Here is a 13,779-nt window from a genome sequence, read left to right as displayed (position 1 = left end):
AAAGAAGATCGAGCTCAAGCAGGGGCACTGTTCATACCCTGGGTCGAACTGTCCGACCCGGGATGTTTGACAGATAAAGCGATCAACCTCTTCAGGTCAGGACAACCCGACCTCTTCTGTAAGAGCTCGGCCAAGTCAACAGGGAAGCCCAAATAAGGGCCCAAATAGAGGAACACGCCCCAAATCTTGAGGCAGGCCAAGCCTACAGAAAGAAGGGCGGTTCCCTTGAAGATAAAATGACCTCACTTAAAGATAAGATAAAGATAAGATAAGATAACTAACTTATCTTATCCACAGAAGGTCACATCTCACCATTATAAATACACTGGAGCACCCAGGTATAACTCATACTCTGATTCTACTCAATACCTGCTTAATACCCTTGCTAACTTAAGCATCGGCGTCCCTTGCAGGTACCCTCCACCCTCCGGGAATGAAGGATCAGAAGCACTTTCAGTCCCACAAGTCGGACATACCAGCTCCGGCCGCTATACACCCGCCGGACACGTCGGCTCCGACCAGTACAGAAGATCTCGACCGAGATCAACCTACAGTTTCAGGTAACCCTCGGAACACATCCTAAACTTATATTAGTTTTGGTTGCTTGAGGACAAGCAACAATTCAAGTTTGGTGTTATGATGCGTGAGCATCTTTCTTATCTTTTCCTAATGAATTTGTATTTAAATTATTGAGTTTAATCAAGAATTAATTATCTTTTAGCCACTATGGATGCTACTTTGAGTCTCGTGAAATTTTGTTTATTTTAGGTAGCATTTGGCTGGATTTGATGGAGAGGAAGCTTGCACAAATAGAAGAAGCTCAAGAATTAAAGAAGATGATCAGCGAGGAGCGACGCGTGCGCGTGATTTGGAGATTTGTGCAGCGATGCGGGCGCGTACCTGATGCGTACACGTGACACGCGAAGAAGATCATCGATGCGTACGCGTATGCCTGACATGTGCCACGTGCAGAATAGGCGCGGATCCAGTGAAGCCAAGTGGTCCCCACGTTACAAGGCGTGGATTATTTAATTAATTCTGATTCAAATTTTAAATTTTAAAATAGGAAAAGATATTATTTTAATTTTAGAAAATAGATTTTAAATTAATTAGGATTAGATATAAAAGATAAGGGGGGATTCCATTAGGGATTCTATTCCAATTTACATTCCGTATTCCACAGTTTTTTTCTGAATCTTTATTTTCTCTCTGAGTCATGAGCAACTTAACCTCCACTGTTAAGGTTAGGAGCTCTGTCTATTGTATGGATTGATACTATTATTTTTCTATTTTAATTCATGTTTTGATTTATATTTCAAGAATTGTTTTCGTTCTTTATCTCATGAATTTGGGTGGAACAGAAGTATGACCCATCTTTCTAATTGAGTTCTTGTATAACTTGGAAAAGCTCTTTACTTGAACAACCGCTTGAAAACAATTTCTCCTAAATTCAAATTATCTGGACTTAACGGGATACGTGACATATAATCCTCTTATATTTGGGTAATTAGGATTTTTGTGGCATATAAATTGGAATTTGATCATCACCCTTTAATTGGAATTAATTGACTAAGGAATTGGCAGTTAATGAATTTTAGATGAGACTAGGAAGGTCTAAGGAATTAGGGTCTAGTCACATATAGTTTGCCATGAATTAAATCTGGCATGATTAAAATAGTTAGTAAGAAAAATCAATCCAGAAAATAGATAACTCTGAAACCTTAACTGTTCTCCCATATTTTATTCCCAACTTATTCTCCTGCCTGTCTTCAAACTCTAAATTCATTGTTTAATATTTTTGAAAACTCAAACACTATATTCTGCTTGCCTAACTAAGCCAATTAATCAACCATCGTTGCTTAGTCCATCAATCCTTGTGGTATCGATCCTCACTCACCTGAGGTATTACTTGGTACGATCCGGTGCACTTGCCGGTTGGTTTGTGGGTTATAAATTTCACACCATGAGTCAATGTGTGTTGTAACCTTCCAGGGGAGCGTTCAGTTGGCTTAGGTGAACGCTACGTTTAATTTTCCAAGCATGTGCTACCCTCGTGCATATTTTGGCTCCTTAGTACATGCTTCTTCGAATACAAAACTAAAGTGAACATGGAGTTCACTAGTTTGAACGCTACTCTTGTTTCCTTGTTTCCTAGCGTTCACTTTGTGAACGCTCAGTTCACTATCCAACGCTGGCTCTTGGTCTTTTTGTGTGCACCTTGCTTCCTGATGCCAAGGCATTTTAACCAGTTTCACTAGCCTTTTCTTTACTTTTTTTACATAGTTTCGTGCATTTTCTTAGGTAATAAGCCAGTTTTGGATGAATATACACTTACATCTTGATTCAAGCAAACACTGTGAACTTTACATGATTTCATGAGAATAATCCATGAATTGAATGCCAATTTATATAGTGCAATATCTTATGACCTGGAACAAAGCTTTGATGCACCTTATTTGTTTAATTTCAGGACAAAGGAAGCATAGGAGAACCACGCTAACAGCCACGTTAGTATCACCAACGTGACCACTAACATGGAAAGGGAGCAAGCTTGCAACGTTAGTGGTATAGTTATCACCATTAACACCCTCGAAAGCCATCACAGCCCACGTTAGTTGCAAGGTTAGTTACATTAACATGGGAACTAACGTGGAAAGAGAAGGAAGCTCCAACGTCAGTGGTGAAGTTAACACCACTAACGTTGCAAAGGCTAAAACATCCACGTTAAGAGCCACGTTAATGTCATTAACGTGAGCTCTAACGTGGAGCAATAGGGGATCGCCAACGTTAGTGACACTAACTTTGTCACTAACGTTGGATCAGGCCAAGTACACCTACGTTAGTGGCCACGTTAATGCCACCAACGCAGGAGTTAACGTGGAGCAAGGAATGAGGAGCCAACATTAGTGACACTAACTTTATGACTAACGTTGGAGATGGCAACATACCCACATTAGTGGCCACGTTAATGCAATTAACATGAGCACTAATGTGGAAGAGTGGCCTTTTTGTAGCGTTAGTGACAAAGTTAGTGTCACTAACGCCCTCGAGTCTTGGCATGCCTGCGTTAAGGGCCACGTTAGTTACACTAACGTGGACCATTAACGTGGGAGAAAGGGACAAAGAGCAGCATTATTGGAAAACTTAATGCCAATAACACTAACGAAGGATGGAAAGGCTACGTTAGTGGTCACGTTAGTGCCACTAACGTTGGAGTTCACGTGGCTCAAATAGTTTGGGACGTTAGTGACAAAGTTAGTGTCACTAACGTCTTCGAACCAAAATTCACACTTAACGTTAACACCATTAACGTCCTGACGAACTACATACCATGCCTGATTCACTCTCTTTCTGCAAGTAAAGCTGAGCCCACTGAGGACTGTAACTGCTTCAACTGAAGATCAAAGGCCCATATCCAAGACTTGGAGAGCTAACTAGAAGATCAGAAGAGTAGTATATATAGGAGTATTTTTGAACTAGAAAGAAGCTTGGCATTATTGGGAGCTACACTCTGTATATTTTTTTTTCTGCAATTTCTAGTTACTTTACAATGCACTTTTCTCTTACCCATTCCATTCTCAGAGCTATGAACAACTAAACCCCTTTCATTGGGTTAGGGAGCTTTGTTGTAATTTAATGGATCAATTATAGTTTTCATTCTTCTTCCTCTTTCTTTTCTCTTGATTTTGCTAGAAAGCTTTCGGTCTTCAACCAATTGGCTAGTTATCTTGGAAAAGAAACTCTCCATAATTGGATCTCCTCTGAGCCTCGGAAGAGGAATGAGGAGATCATGCTAGAATTGCTTTCTCACATTGGATTAGGTTGGGGGTTGGATGGATATCGTGACATGTAATCCTACCAATACTTTGATCTATGAAGGTGTGTGGTATAATCAGTGACCAAACCTCATCTCTTCTCATGAGCAGTTAAATCAAGGAATTGGAAAATTGTTCAAGCTTAGAGATATTGGGTTGCCAAGGAATTGCCAAGGAGATCAATGAATGCATTGATTGAGAAAGAGATGAAGATGAACTTGATCCAAAGAATGCAACATCTCCTAAGCCTAATGAATTCCCCATCTCTGATCTTACCCATTCTCTTTACTTTCTGTTATTTACAATCATGTTCATCTCCCCAATCCCCCATTTAAGATTCTGCAAATTTACATTTCATGTCATTTATCTTCCCCACATTTAAGTTTCTGCAATTCTCACTCAATTTGGCTTAGCTTGACTAGAACATTCCTCTAATTAAAGTTGCTCGACCAATCAATCCCCGTGGGATTCGACCTCACTCTATTGTGAGTTTTTACTTGACGACAATTCGGTATACTTGCCAAAGGGAAATTTGTTGAGAGACAAGTTTTCGTGCATCACTTCCCTTGGTGAAAGGCATAAAGAAGTTCACAAAAGTGAATGCTAAGTTCACTTCTTTGAACGCCAGCCTTGTGTTGCCTTTAATGCGCATTGCTTCCTTGCATCCATAAGCCGAAAACGTTCATTGTTTTGAACGCTATGTTCAATTTAGTGAGCTGGGCTTCTTGTTGTGCTGTCTTGATGCGCGCCTAGTGCTTCAACGTTTACCCCTTTGCATGCCATGCTCACTTAGTTGAGTGCTCCCTTGGTTGAGCGCTGGCCTTGTGCTCCCTTGCTCCCAAGTCTAAGTGTCACGAAAAAGGTGGAGATAATGAACGTAGAGTTCACTTTAATGAACTCTAGCTTTGTGTTGCGCCTTGGCTCCTTCTCTTCATGGGTGTTCACTTAATGAATGCTACGTTTATTAATTGAACGCTACCCTTTGTGTCTCCAAGCTTAGCGTTGCCTTAATGAATCGCCACTCTTTGGTAATGCAATGCTTTCCTAGTTCTTTCTTTTCTTCATCATTTCGTCACCTACAAGTAACCAAGCAAACATGTCAAAGTATCACCAAATTCACAAGGTTTCTGCATCATTCATAAAATCAATTAATTCTAGCCTAAACACTATGATTTTGTGTAAAATAAATGATGGTTGATAAATTTATCATAATCTTAAAAATCCACTCCAATCACTTACTTATTAAGCAAGAAAGTGCATAAAACCTAATGAAACAAGTGAAAAAATGCTTGTAAAACTAGCATAAGATGACTTGTCATCAGAGATTTTCAGACAGCCTGTTCTACTGTTAGGTGTCAGGGTAAAAACGAGACTTCTATTCTGCTACTCGCCTTCCCATTTTCTCTTGAGGGAATAGCGAGGGATTGGTACTATACTCAACCCAAAGCAGTTATTACTAACTGGGATACGCTCAGGAGAGAATTATTAGAAAAATACTTTCCAGCTGAAGTGACTGATAGATTGAGGAAAGAAATCTTCTGTATTATTCAAGGCGACAATGAGACTCTGTACGAGTATTAGGAGCACTTCAAGAACCTCCTAGACGCATGCCCCCACCACATGATTGACAAGTTGGTGTTGATCAGCTATTTCACACAGGGCATGAAGTCTCAAGACAAGACTACATTGGATGGTGCAAGTAATGGTTCACTGAAAAAGTACAAAACTACAGATAAATCATGGCAATTGATCGCCGACCTGGCTGAATCCTCTCGGAACGCCAGGAATACGAACAACCATCCCAAAGCTGTTGTAGAGGTCTCCTCTAGCAGTGAGAATACTGCTCTCACACAATCACTATGTGAGATGACCAACCTACTGAAGCAGATACATCTGGGCCAGCAATAGTCTCAACCCCCTCACCACAACATAGTCAACAATTGGTTCCTCAGAGAGTATGCAGAATATGTGCTGATTATAGTCATTACACTAATGAGTATCCACAGCTCCAACATGAGGACAACACCTTGGCAGCTACTCACAATTTCTATGACCGCCCGAATCAAGGATACTATCAACAAGGTGGCAATTATAACCAAGGTGGGAAATTTAACCAAGGTTGGCAAGACAACTCCTACCAGGGGTAAAGAGATCATTCTAACCAAGGCTGGAGGGACAACCATAACAGAGGAGGTAGAAATAACCACAGAAATCAGAGGTGAAATAATAATAACAACTAGCAAAATCGGTATCAGCAGAATCCTCCACCCAATTGCCTTCTTATGGCTCCTCAGCACAATAAGTAACTGCTCTTCCTGTTGAGAAGTGAGGTCCCGTGCAATGATAACGGGAAACTTCTGCTCGTCCTCGAGGTAAGCATATTTAAGGTATGGAGGGAGGGGTTTCGATTCTAATTTCTGCTCATGGTTAGACTCTGAATTGTCTAGAGCTGGTGGCAATGGTAAAGTACTTTCATTGTCCTCAGAAAGTGTCCCCACACTCGGACCTTGTCCTATGTACTTCTCTTCAAACTCTTCCTAGTGAACTTCAGCTACGGTTTCATTTATGATGTCACATTGGAGAATTGAATGATCTTCTGGAGGGTGCTTCATAACTCCATTCAGATTGAAGCTTACTACTCGGCCGTCTATTTCAAAAGAGTATGTTCCTGAAAAAGCATCCAATTTGAACTTCGAGGTCTTTAAGAAAGATCTTCCGAGTAGGATTGATGATGGCTTCTCTGAGTCATTCTGGGGCATCTCCAGGATGTAAAAATCAATGGGGAATGTGAGCCCTTTAATACCCATTAATACATCTTCAGCAACTCCAGCCACTGTAATAATGCTTTTATCTGCTAACAAAAAACGAGCTGCCAACCTTTTAAGGGAGGGAGCCTCAAAACGTCATATATAGACAAAGGCATTATACTAACACATGCTCCTAAATCACACATGTAGTCAGAAAATATCACACCTCCAATGGTACAGTTAACCATGCATGGGCCTGGGCCACTACATTTTTCAGGTATATTTCCCATTAAAGCAGATATAGAACTACCTAAAGGAATAGTTTCTAATTCATTAATTTTGTCTTTATGTATGCATAAGTCCTTTAAAAAATTTGCGTATTTAGGTACCGTTGAATAACATCAAAAAGGGGAACAGTTACCCCAACCTTTTTGAATATTTCTACCATTTTGGGATAAGGTTCCAACTGCTTCCTGGGCTTCCTTGCAAGTTGTGGAAATGGAATAGGAATGGTGTTTTCTACAGTATTTGCGCACTTTTATGCTTCTTCCTGTGATTTAGCGTCTTCTTCCTCAGCCATGTCCTGTATATCATTTTCCTCTTCAACATCTTCTATTTCCACTACCTCTTCAGCTGAGGCGTGTTCTGGTAGGTTTGGCTCTTCCTGATTCCTCTCTTGCAATGTGGTTCCAGACCTTAGGTTGATGGCATTAATTCTACCCTTTGGATTGGGTAATGGTTGAGAGGGGAGTCCACCAGAGCTTGAAGAATGGTTGTTAGAGTTGGTTAGTGATCCAATCTGTGAGACAAGGGCTTGCATAGTAGAGTTCAGACCATTCAGAGTAGCAGTAAGCTTGTTGTCTCTGATCAATAGATTGCAGTAACTCATCCTTAGGAGATGAAGAGGGATAAGTGATTTGAGAGGTTTGCTGAGATGCTTGAGGTTGTCTTAGATGAGGTGCTCTGTAGGCCTGATTCTGATTCTGCTGCCTGAAGTTGTTATTGTTATTCCACCTCTGGTTTCCATTGTTTTCTTTGCCTCCTCTGTTATGATTGTCCCTCCAACCTTGGTTGAAGTTATCCTGCCATCCATGGTTGTAGCTGCCACCTTAATTGTACCCTTGGTTGGGGCGGTCATAGAAGTTGTGAGTGGCTACCACAGTGTAGTCTTCCGGTTAGAGTTGCAGACACTCATCATTATAATGACTGTAATCTGCACAGGTTCTGCATACTCTTTGTAGAACCAACTGTTGGCTGTGCTGTGATGGAGAAGGCTGAATTTGCTGAGCTTGTTGTTGACTTAGTTGCATCTGCTTCAGTAAGTTGGTCATTTCACATAAGCTCTGAGTTATAGCAGCAGTCTCTTTGCTAGTGGATACCTGATGAGCGGATAATTTATACGCTTTTTGGCATTGTTTTTAGTATGTTTTTAGTATGATCTAGTTAGTTTTTAGTGTATTTTTATTATTTTTAGTTAAAATTCACTTTTCTGGACTTTACTATGAGTTTGTGTGTTTTTCTGTGATTTCAGGTATTTTCTGGCTGAAATTGAGGGTCCTGAGCAAAATCTGATTCCGAGACCAAAAAGGACTGCAGATGCTGTTGGATTCTGACCTCCCTGCACTCGAAGTGGATTTTCTGGAGCTACAGAAGCCCAATTGGCGCGCTCTCAACGGCGTTGGAAAGTAGACATCCTGGGCATTCCAGCAATATATAATAATCCATACTTTGCCCAAGATTTGATGGCCCAAACCGGCGTGGCAAATCAGCCTCAGAAATTCCAGCGTTTAACGCTAGAACTGGCATAAAAGCTGGCGTTTAACTCCAGAAAAGGTCTCTACACGAAAATGCTTCATTGCTCAGCCCAAACACACCAAGTGGACCCATAAGTGGATTTTTATGTCATTTTACTCATTTCTGTATACCCTAGGCTACTAGTTTACTATTAATAGGATCTTTTGACATTGTATCAGTACCTCATGACATTTTACACGTTTTCTTTGTGTATCTTCCACGGCATGAGTCTCTAAACCCCATGGTTGGGGGTGAGGAGCTTTGCTGTGTCTTGATGGATTAATGCAATTACTACTGTTTTTCATTCAATCATGCTTGCTTCCATTCTAAGATAATACTTGTTCTTAACCCGGATGAATGTGATGATCCGTGACAATCATCATCATTCTCAACTATGAACGCGTGCCTGACAACCACCTCCGTTCTACCTTAGATTAAGTAGTTATCTCTTGGATTCTTTAATCGGAATCTTCGTGGTATAAGCTAGAACTGATGGCGGCATTCAAGAGAATCCGGAAGTCTAAACCTTGTCTGTGGTATTCTGAGTAGGATTCAATGATTGAATGACTGTGACGAGCTTCAAACTCCTGAAGGCGGGGCGTTAGTGACAGACGCAAAAGAATCACTGGATTCTATTCCGGCCTGATCGAGAACCGACAGATGATTAGCCATGCTGTGACAGAGCATAGGAACATTTTCACTGAGAGGATGGGAGGTAGCCATTGACAACGGTGAAACCCTACATACAGCTTGCCATGGAAGGAGCCTTGCGTGTTTGATGAAGAAGACAGTAGGAAAGCAGAGATTCAGAAGATGGAGCATCTCCAAAACCTCAACCTATTCTCCATTACTGCAAAACAAGTAATCATTTCATGTTCTTTTGTCTTTCACAATCAATCCTGATAATTTCTGATATCCTGACTAAGATTTACAAGATAACCATAGCTTGCTTCAAGCCGACAATCTCCGTGGGATCGACCCTTGCTCACGCAAGGTATTACTTGGACGACCCAGTGCACTTGCTGGTTAGTTGTGCGGAGTTGCAAAAGTGTGATTGCAATTTCGTGCACCAAGTTTTTGGCGCCGTTGCCGGGGATTGTTCGAGTTTGGACAACTGACGGCTTATCTTGTTGCTTAGATTAGGACTGTTTTATTTTTGTTGGTTTAGAGTCTTTTAGTTGAGTCTAGTTCATATTTTAAGTTTGGTGTCAATTGCATGCTTTGTTTTTCTTTTAATTTTCGAATTTGCATGTTCTTAGTCCCTTTTTGATTCATAAAAATTCTAAGTTTGGTGTCCTCTTTGTGTTTTTCCCTTAAAAATTTTCGAAAATTGGTGTTTGATTTTCTAAAAATTTTAAGTTTGGTGTCTTTTGTTGTTTTTTCTCTTTCCTCTTTTCAAAAATCAAATCTTTTTCATAAAAATTTTTCAATCATATCTTTTTAATTGCTGTTTTCAAAATCTTTTTGATTAACTAATTGATTCAGTTCTCAATTTGCTTTGATCTTATTTTCTTTTTGATTTTCGAATTTTCACTTTAATTTTCTTTTGTTTTATTTTATTTTTTCGTTTAATTCAAAAAAAAAGCAAAATATATCTATTTGCAATCCATTATGGATCTAAGTGGGATTGATCAGTCCAAAAGGACTCTGGGGTCATATGCTAACCCCATTACAGCTGCATATGGGAGTAGCATATGTACACCTCCCATCAAAGCAAGCAGCTTTGAGCTAAATCCTCAACTCATTATCATAGTGCAGCAAAAATTGCCAGTATTTCGGTCTTCCACAAGAAGAACCTACTGAGTTTCTGGCATAGTTTTTACAAATTGCTGACACAGTACATGATAAAGAGGTGGATCAGGATGTCTACAGATTACTACTGTTTCCATTTGCTGTAAAAGATCAAGCTAAAAGGTGGTTGAATAACCAACCTACAGCAAGCATAAAGACATGGAAACAGTTATCAGACAAATTCCTGAATCACTTTTACCCTCCAAAAGGATGACACAGCTAAGGCTAGACATCCAAGGCTTTAAACAAGAGGATAATGAATCCCTTTATAATGCCTGGGAGAGGTATAGAGGTATGCTAAGAAAATGCCCCTCTGAAATGTTTTCAGAGTGGGTACAGTTAGACATCTTCTACTATGGGCTTACAGAAAAAGCTCAGATGTCTTTAGACCACTCAGCTGGTGGATCTATACACATGAGGAAGACAATTGAAGAAGCTCAAGAGCTTATAGACACTGTTGCTAGAAACCAATATTTGTACTCTAGCAATGAGTTCTCTCCAAAAGAGGAAGTCATGGCAGTAGTCACTGACCCTAATCCTCAAGAACAGATAGTTGAGCTTAATCAACAATTGCTCCTGATGACAGAACAGTTAGCAGACTTTAAAGAGATGCTCCATGAAACTAAAGTTGCTAACAAGAGCATAGAACTGCAGTTGAATCAAGCAAAACAGCAAATATCCAAACAGATAACAGAAGAATGTCAAGCAGTTCAACTGAGGAGTGGGAAGACACTGAATAACACTGCTCAAAAGAGCAAAAAGCCAAACAAGGAACAATTGACAGAGGATAACCAAACCACTGTTCAAAATCCCTCTGAGGACAGTAAGAGCCCAGAGAGGAATGTTATTGGCGTTCAAACGCCAGAAAGGGAAGGGAAGCTGGCGTTAAACGCCCATTCCTTGCCCAGTTCTGGCGTTCAAACGCCAGAAAAGGGGAAAAGTTGGCGTTAAACGCCCATTTTCCACCCAATCCTGGCGTTCATGCGCCAAGGGATGATCAGACACCTGAGAGTGCTGACAGTAATCCCTCTAACAAGGCTTCTTCAACCACTTCTGTAAGGAATAAAACCTGCAGCATCTAAGGTTGAAGAATATAAAGCCAAGATGCCTTATCCTCAGAAACTCCGCCAAGCGGAGCAGGATAAGTAATTTGCCCGCTTTGCAGACTATCTAAGGACTCTTGAAATAAAGATTCCATTTGCAGAGGCACTTGAGCAAATACCTTCCTATGCTAAGTTCATGAAAGAAATCTTAAGCCATAAGAAGGATTGGAGAGAAACTGAAAAAGTGTTTCTCACTGAAGAATGCAGTGCAGTCATATTAAGGAGCTTACCAGAAAAGCTTCAAGGTCCAGGAAGCTTATGATACCATGCACATTAGAGGGTGCTTGCACCAAGACAGCCCTATGTGATCTTGGAGCAAGCATCAATCTAATACCCGCATCCACTATCAGAAAGCTTGGGTTGACTGGAGAAGTCAAACCAACACGGATATGCCTCGAACTTGCTGATGGCTCCATTAAACACCCATCAAGCATAATTGAGGACATGATTGTCAAGGTTGGGCCATTTGCCTTTCCAACTGACTTTGTGGTGCTGGAAATGGAGGAGCACAAGAGTGCAACTCTCATTCTAGGAAGACCTTTCCTAGCAACTGGACGAACTCTCATTGATGTACAAAAAGGGGAAGTGACCTGAGAGTCAATGAGGATGAGTTCAAGTTGAATGCTGTAAAAGCTATGCAGCATCCAGACACACCAAATACTGCAGGGCGCTGACATTATTGACTCTCTGGTAGAAGAGATCAATATGGCTGAAGGCCTAGAATCAAGCTTGAAGACATCTTCAAGGATGCTCAACCTGATCAAGAAAACCAGAAGAAACAAAGAATTTTTGAAAATTCCTCAGGAGGAGATAAACCTCCCAAGCTGAACTCAAACCATACACCATCCGAATATGTATTCTGGAGAGGGTGACACTTTTCCAGTGATTATAAGCTCTGCTTTAAATCCACAGGAAGAGGAAGCACTGATTCAAGTGCTAAGGACACACAAGACAGCTCTTGGTGGTCCATAAGTGATCTTAAGGGCATTAGCCCAGCTAGATGCATGCACAAGATCCTATTGGAGGATAATGCCAAACCAGTGGTCCAACCACAGAGGAGGCTAAATCCAGCCATGAAGGAAGTGGTGCAGAAAGAGGTCACTAAACTACTAGAGGCTGGGATTATTTATCCTATTTCTGATAGCCCTTGAGTGAGCCCTGTCCAAGTTGTCCCCAAAAAGGGAGGCATGACAGTGGTTCATAATGAAAAAAATGAACTGGTCCTACAAGAACAGTCACAGGGTGGCGTATGTGTATTGACTATAGAAGGCTCAATACAGCCACCAGAAAGGATCATTTTCCTTTACATTCATAGACCAAATGCTAGAAAGACTAGCTGGTCATGATTATTACTGCTTTTTGGATGGCTATTCAGGCTACAACCAGATTGCAGTAGACCCTCAGGACCAAGAGAAAACAGCATTTACTTGCCCTTTTGGCGTATTTGCCTACAGAAGGATGCTTTTGGTCTGTGCAATGCACCTGCAACCTTTCAAAGGTGCATGCTCTCTATCTTCTCAGATATGGTAGAGAAATTTCTGGAAGTCTTCATGGATGACTTTTCAGTATATGGAGACTCATTCAGCTCCTGTCTTAATCACCTAGCACTTGTCCTGAAAAGGTGCCAATAGACTAACCTGGTTTTAAACTGGAGAAATGTCACTTTATGGTGACTGAAGGAATTGTCCTTGGGCACAAAATTTCAAGCAGGGGAATAGAGTGGATAAGGCAAAGTAGAGGTAATTGAAAAATTACCACCACCTGCCAATGTTAAGCAATCAGAAGCTTTCTGGGGAATGCAGGATTCTACAGAAGGTTTATAAAGGATTTTCGAAAATTGCAAAACCTCTGATAATCTGCTAGCTACTGACACACCATTTGTGTTTGACACACAGTGTCTGCAGGCATTTGAGACCCTGAAAGCTAAGCTAGTCACAGCACCAGTCATCTCTGCCCAGATTGACATTGTCATTGAACTAAGTGTGATGCCAGTACCATGCCATTGGGCAGTGTTGGGACAGAGGCATAACAAGCTTCTGCACTCATTATTATGCCACCGTGTTCTAAATGACCACAGAAGAATTACACAACCACAGAAAAAGAGTACTTGCAGTGGTCTATGCCATTGACAAGTTAGATCCTATCTAGTGGATCCAAGTGTTGGTACACTGACCACTGCTCTTAAATACTTACTCACAAAGCAGGATTCAAACCCAGACTTATAAATGGTGTTGCTTCTGCAAGAGTTGACATAGAAATAAGAGACAGAAAAGGGACAGAGAAACAAGTAGCTGACCATCTGTCCGAATAGACCAGTAGCTGGGCGTCCCTCCCTTCTCTGAACGAAATTGTGATTTTTTTTTTTGTATTGGATTTATTAAGATGTATACTCTGAGGCATTGTTTATTTTTCACAATCTCGTTCAACTAACCAGCAAGTGTACTGGGTCGTCCAAGTAATAACCTTACGTGAGTAAGGGTCGAATCCACAGAGATTGTTGGTATGAAGCAAGCTATGGTCACCTTGCAA

The sequence above is a fragment of the Arachis hypogaea genome, chromosome 5 (assembly GCF_003086295.3).
Source record: "Arachis hypogaea cultivar Tifrunner chromosome 5, arahy.Tifrunner.gnm2.J5K5, whole genome shotgun sequence".
NCBI classification, from domain to species: Eukaryota; Viridiplantae; Streptophyta; class Magnoliopsida; order Fabales; family Fabaceae; genus Arachis; species Arachis hypogaea.
This window is presented reverse-complemented; position numbering follows the sequence as displayed.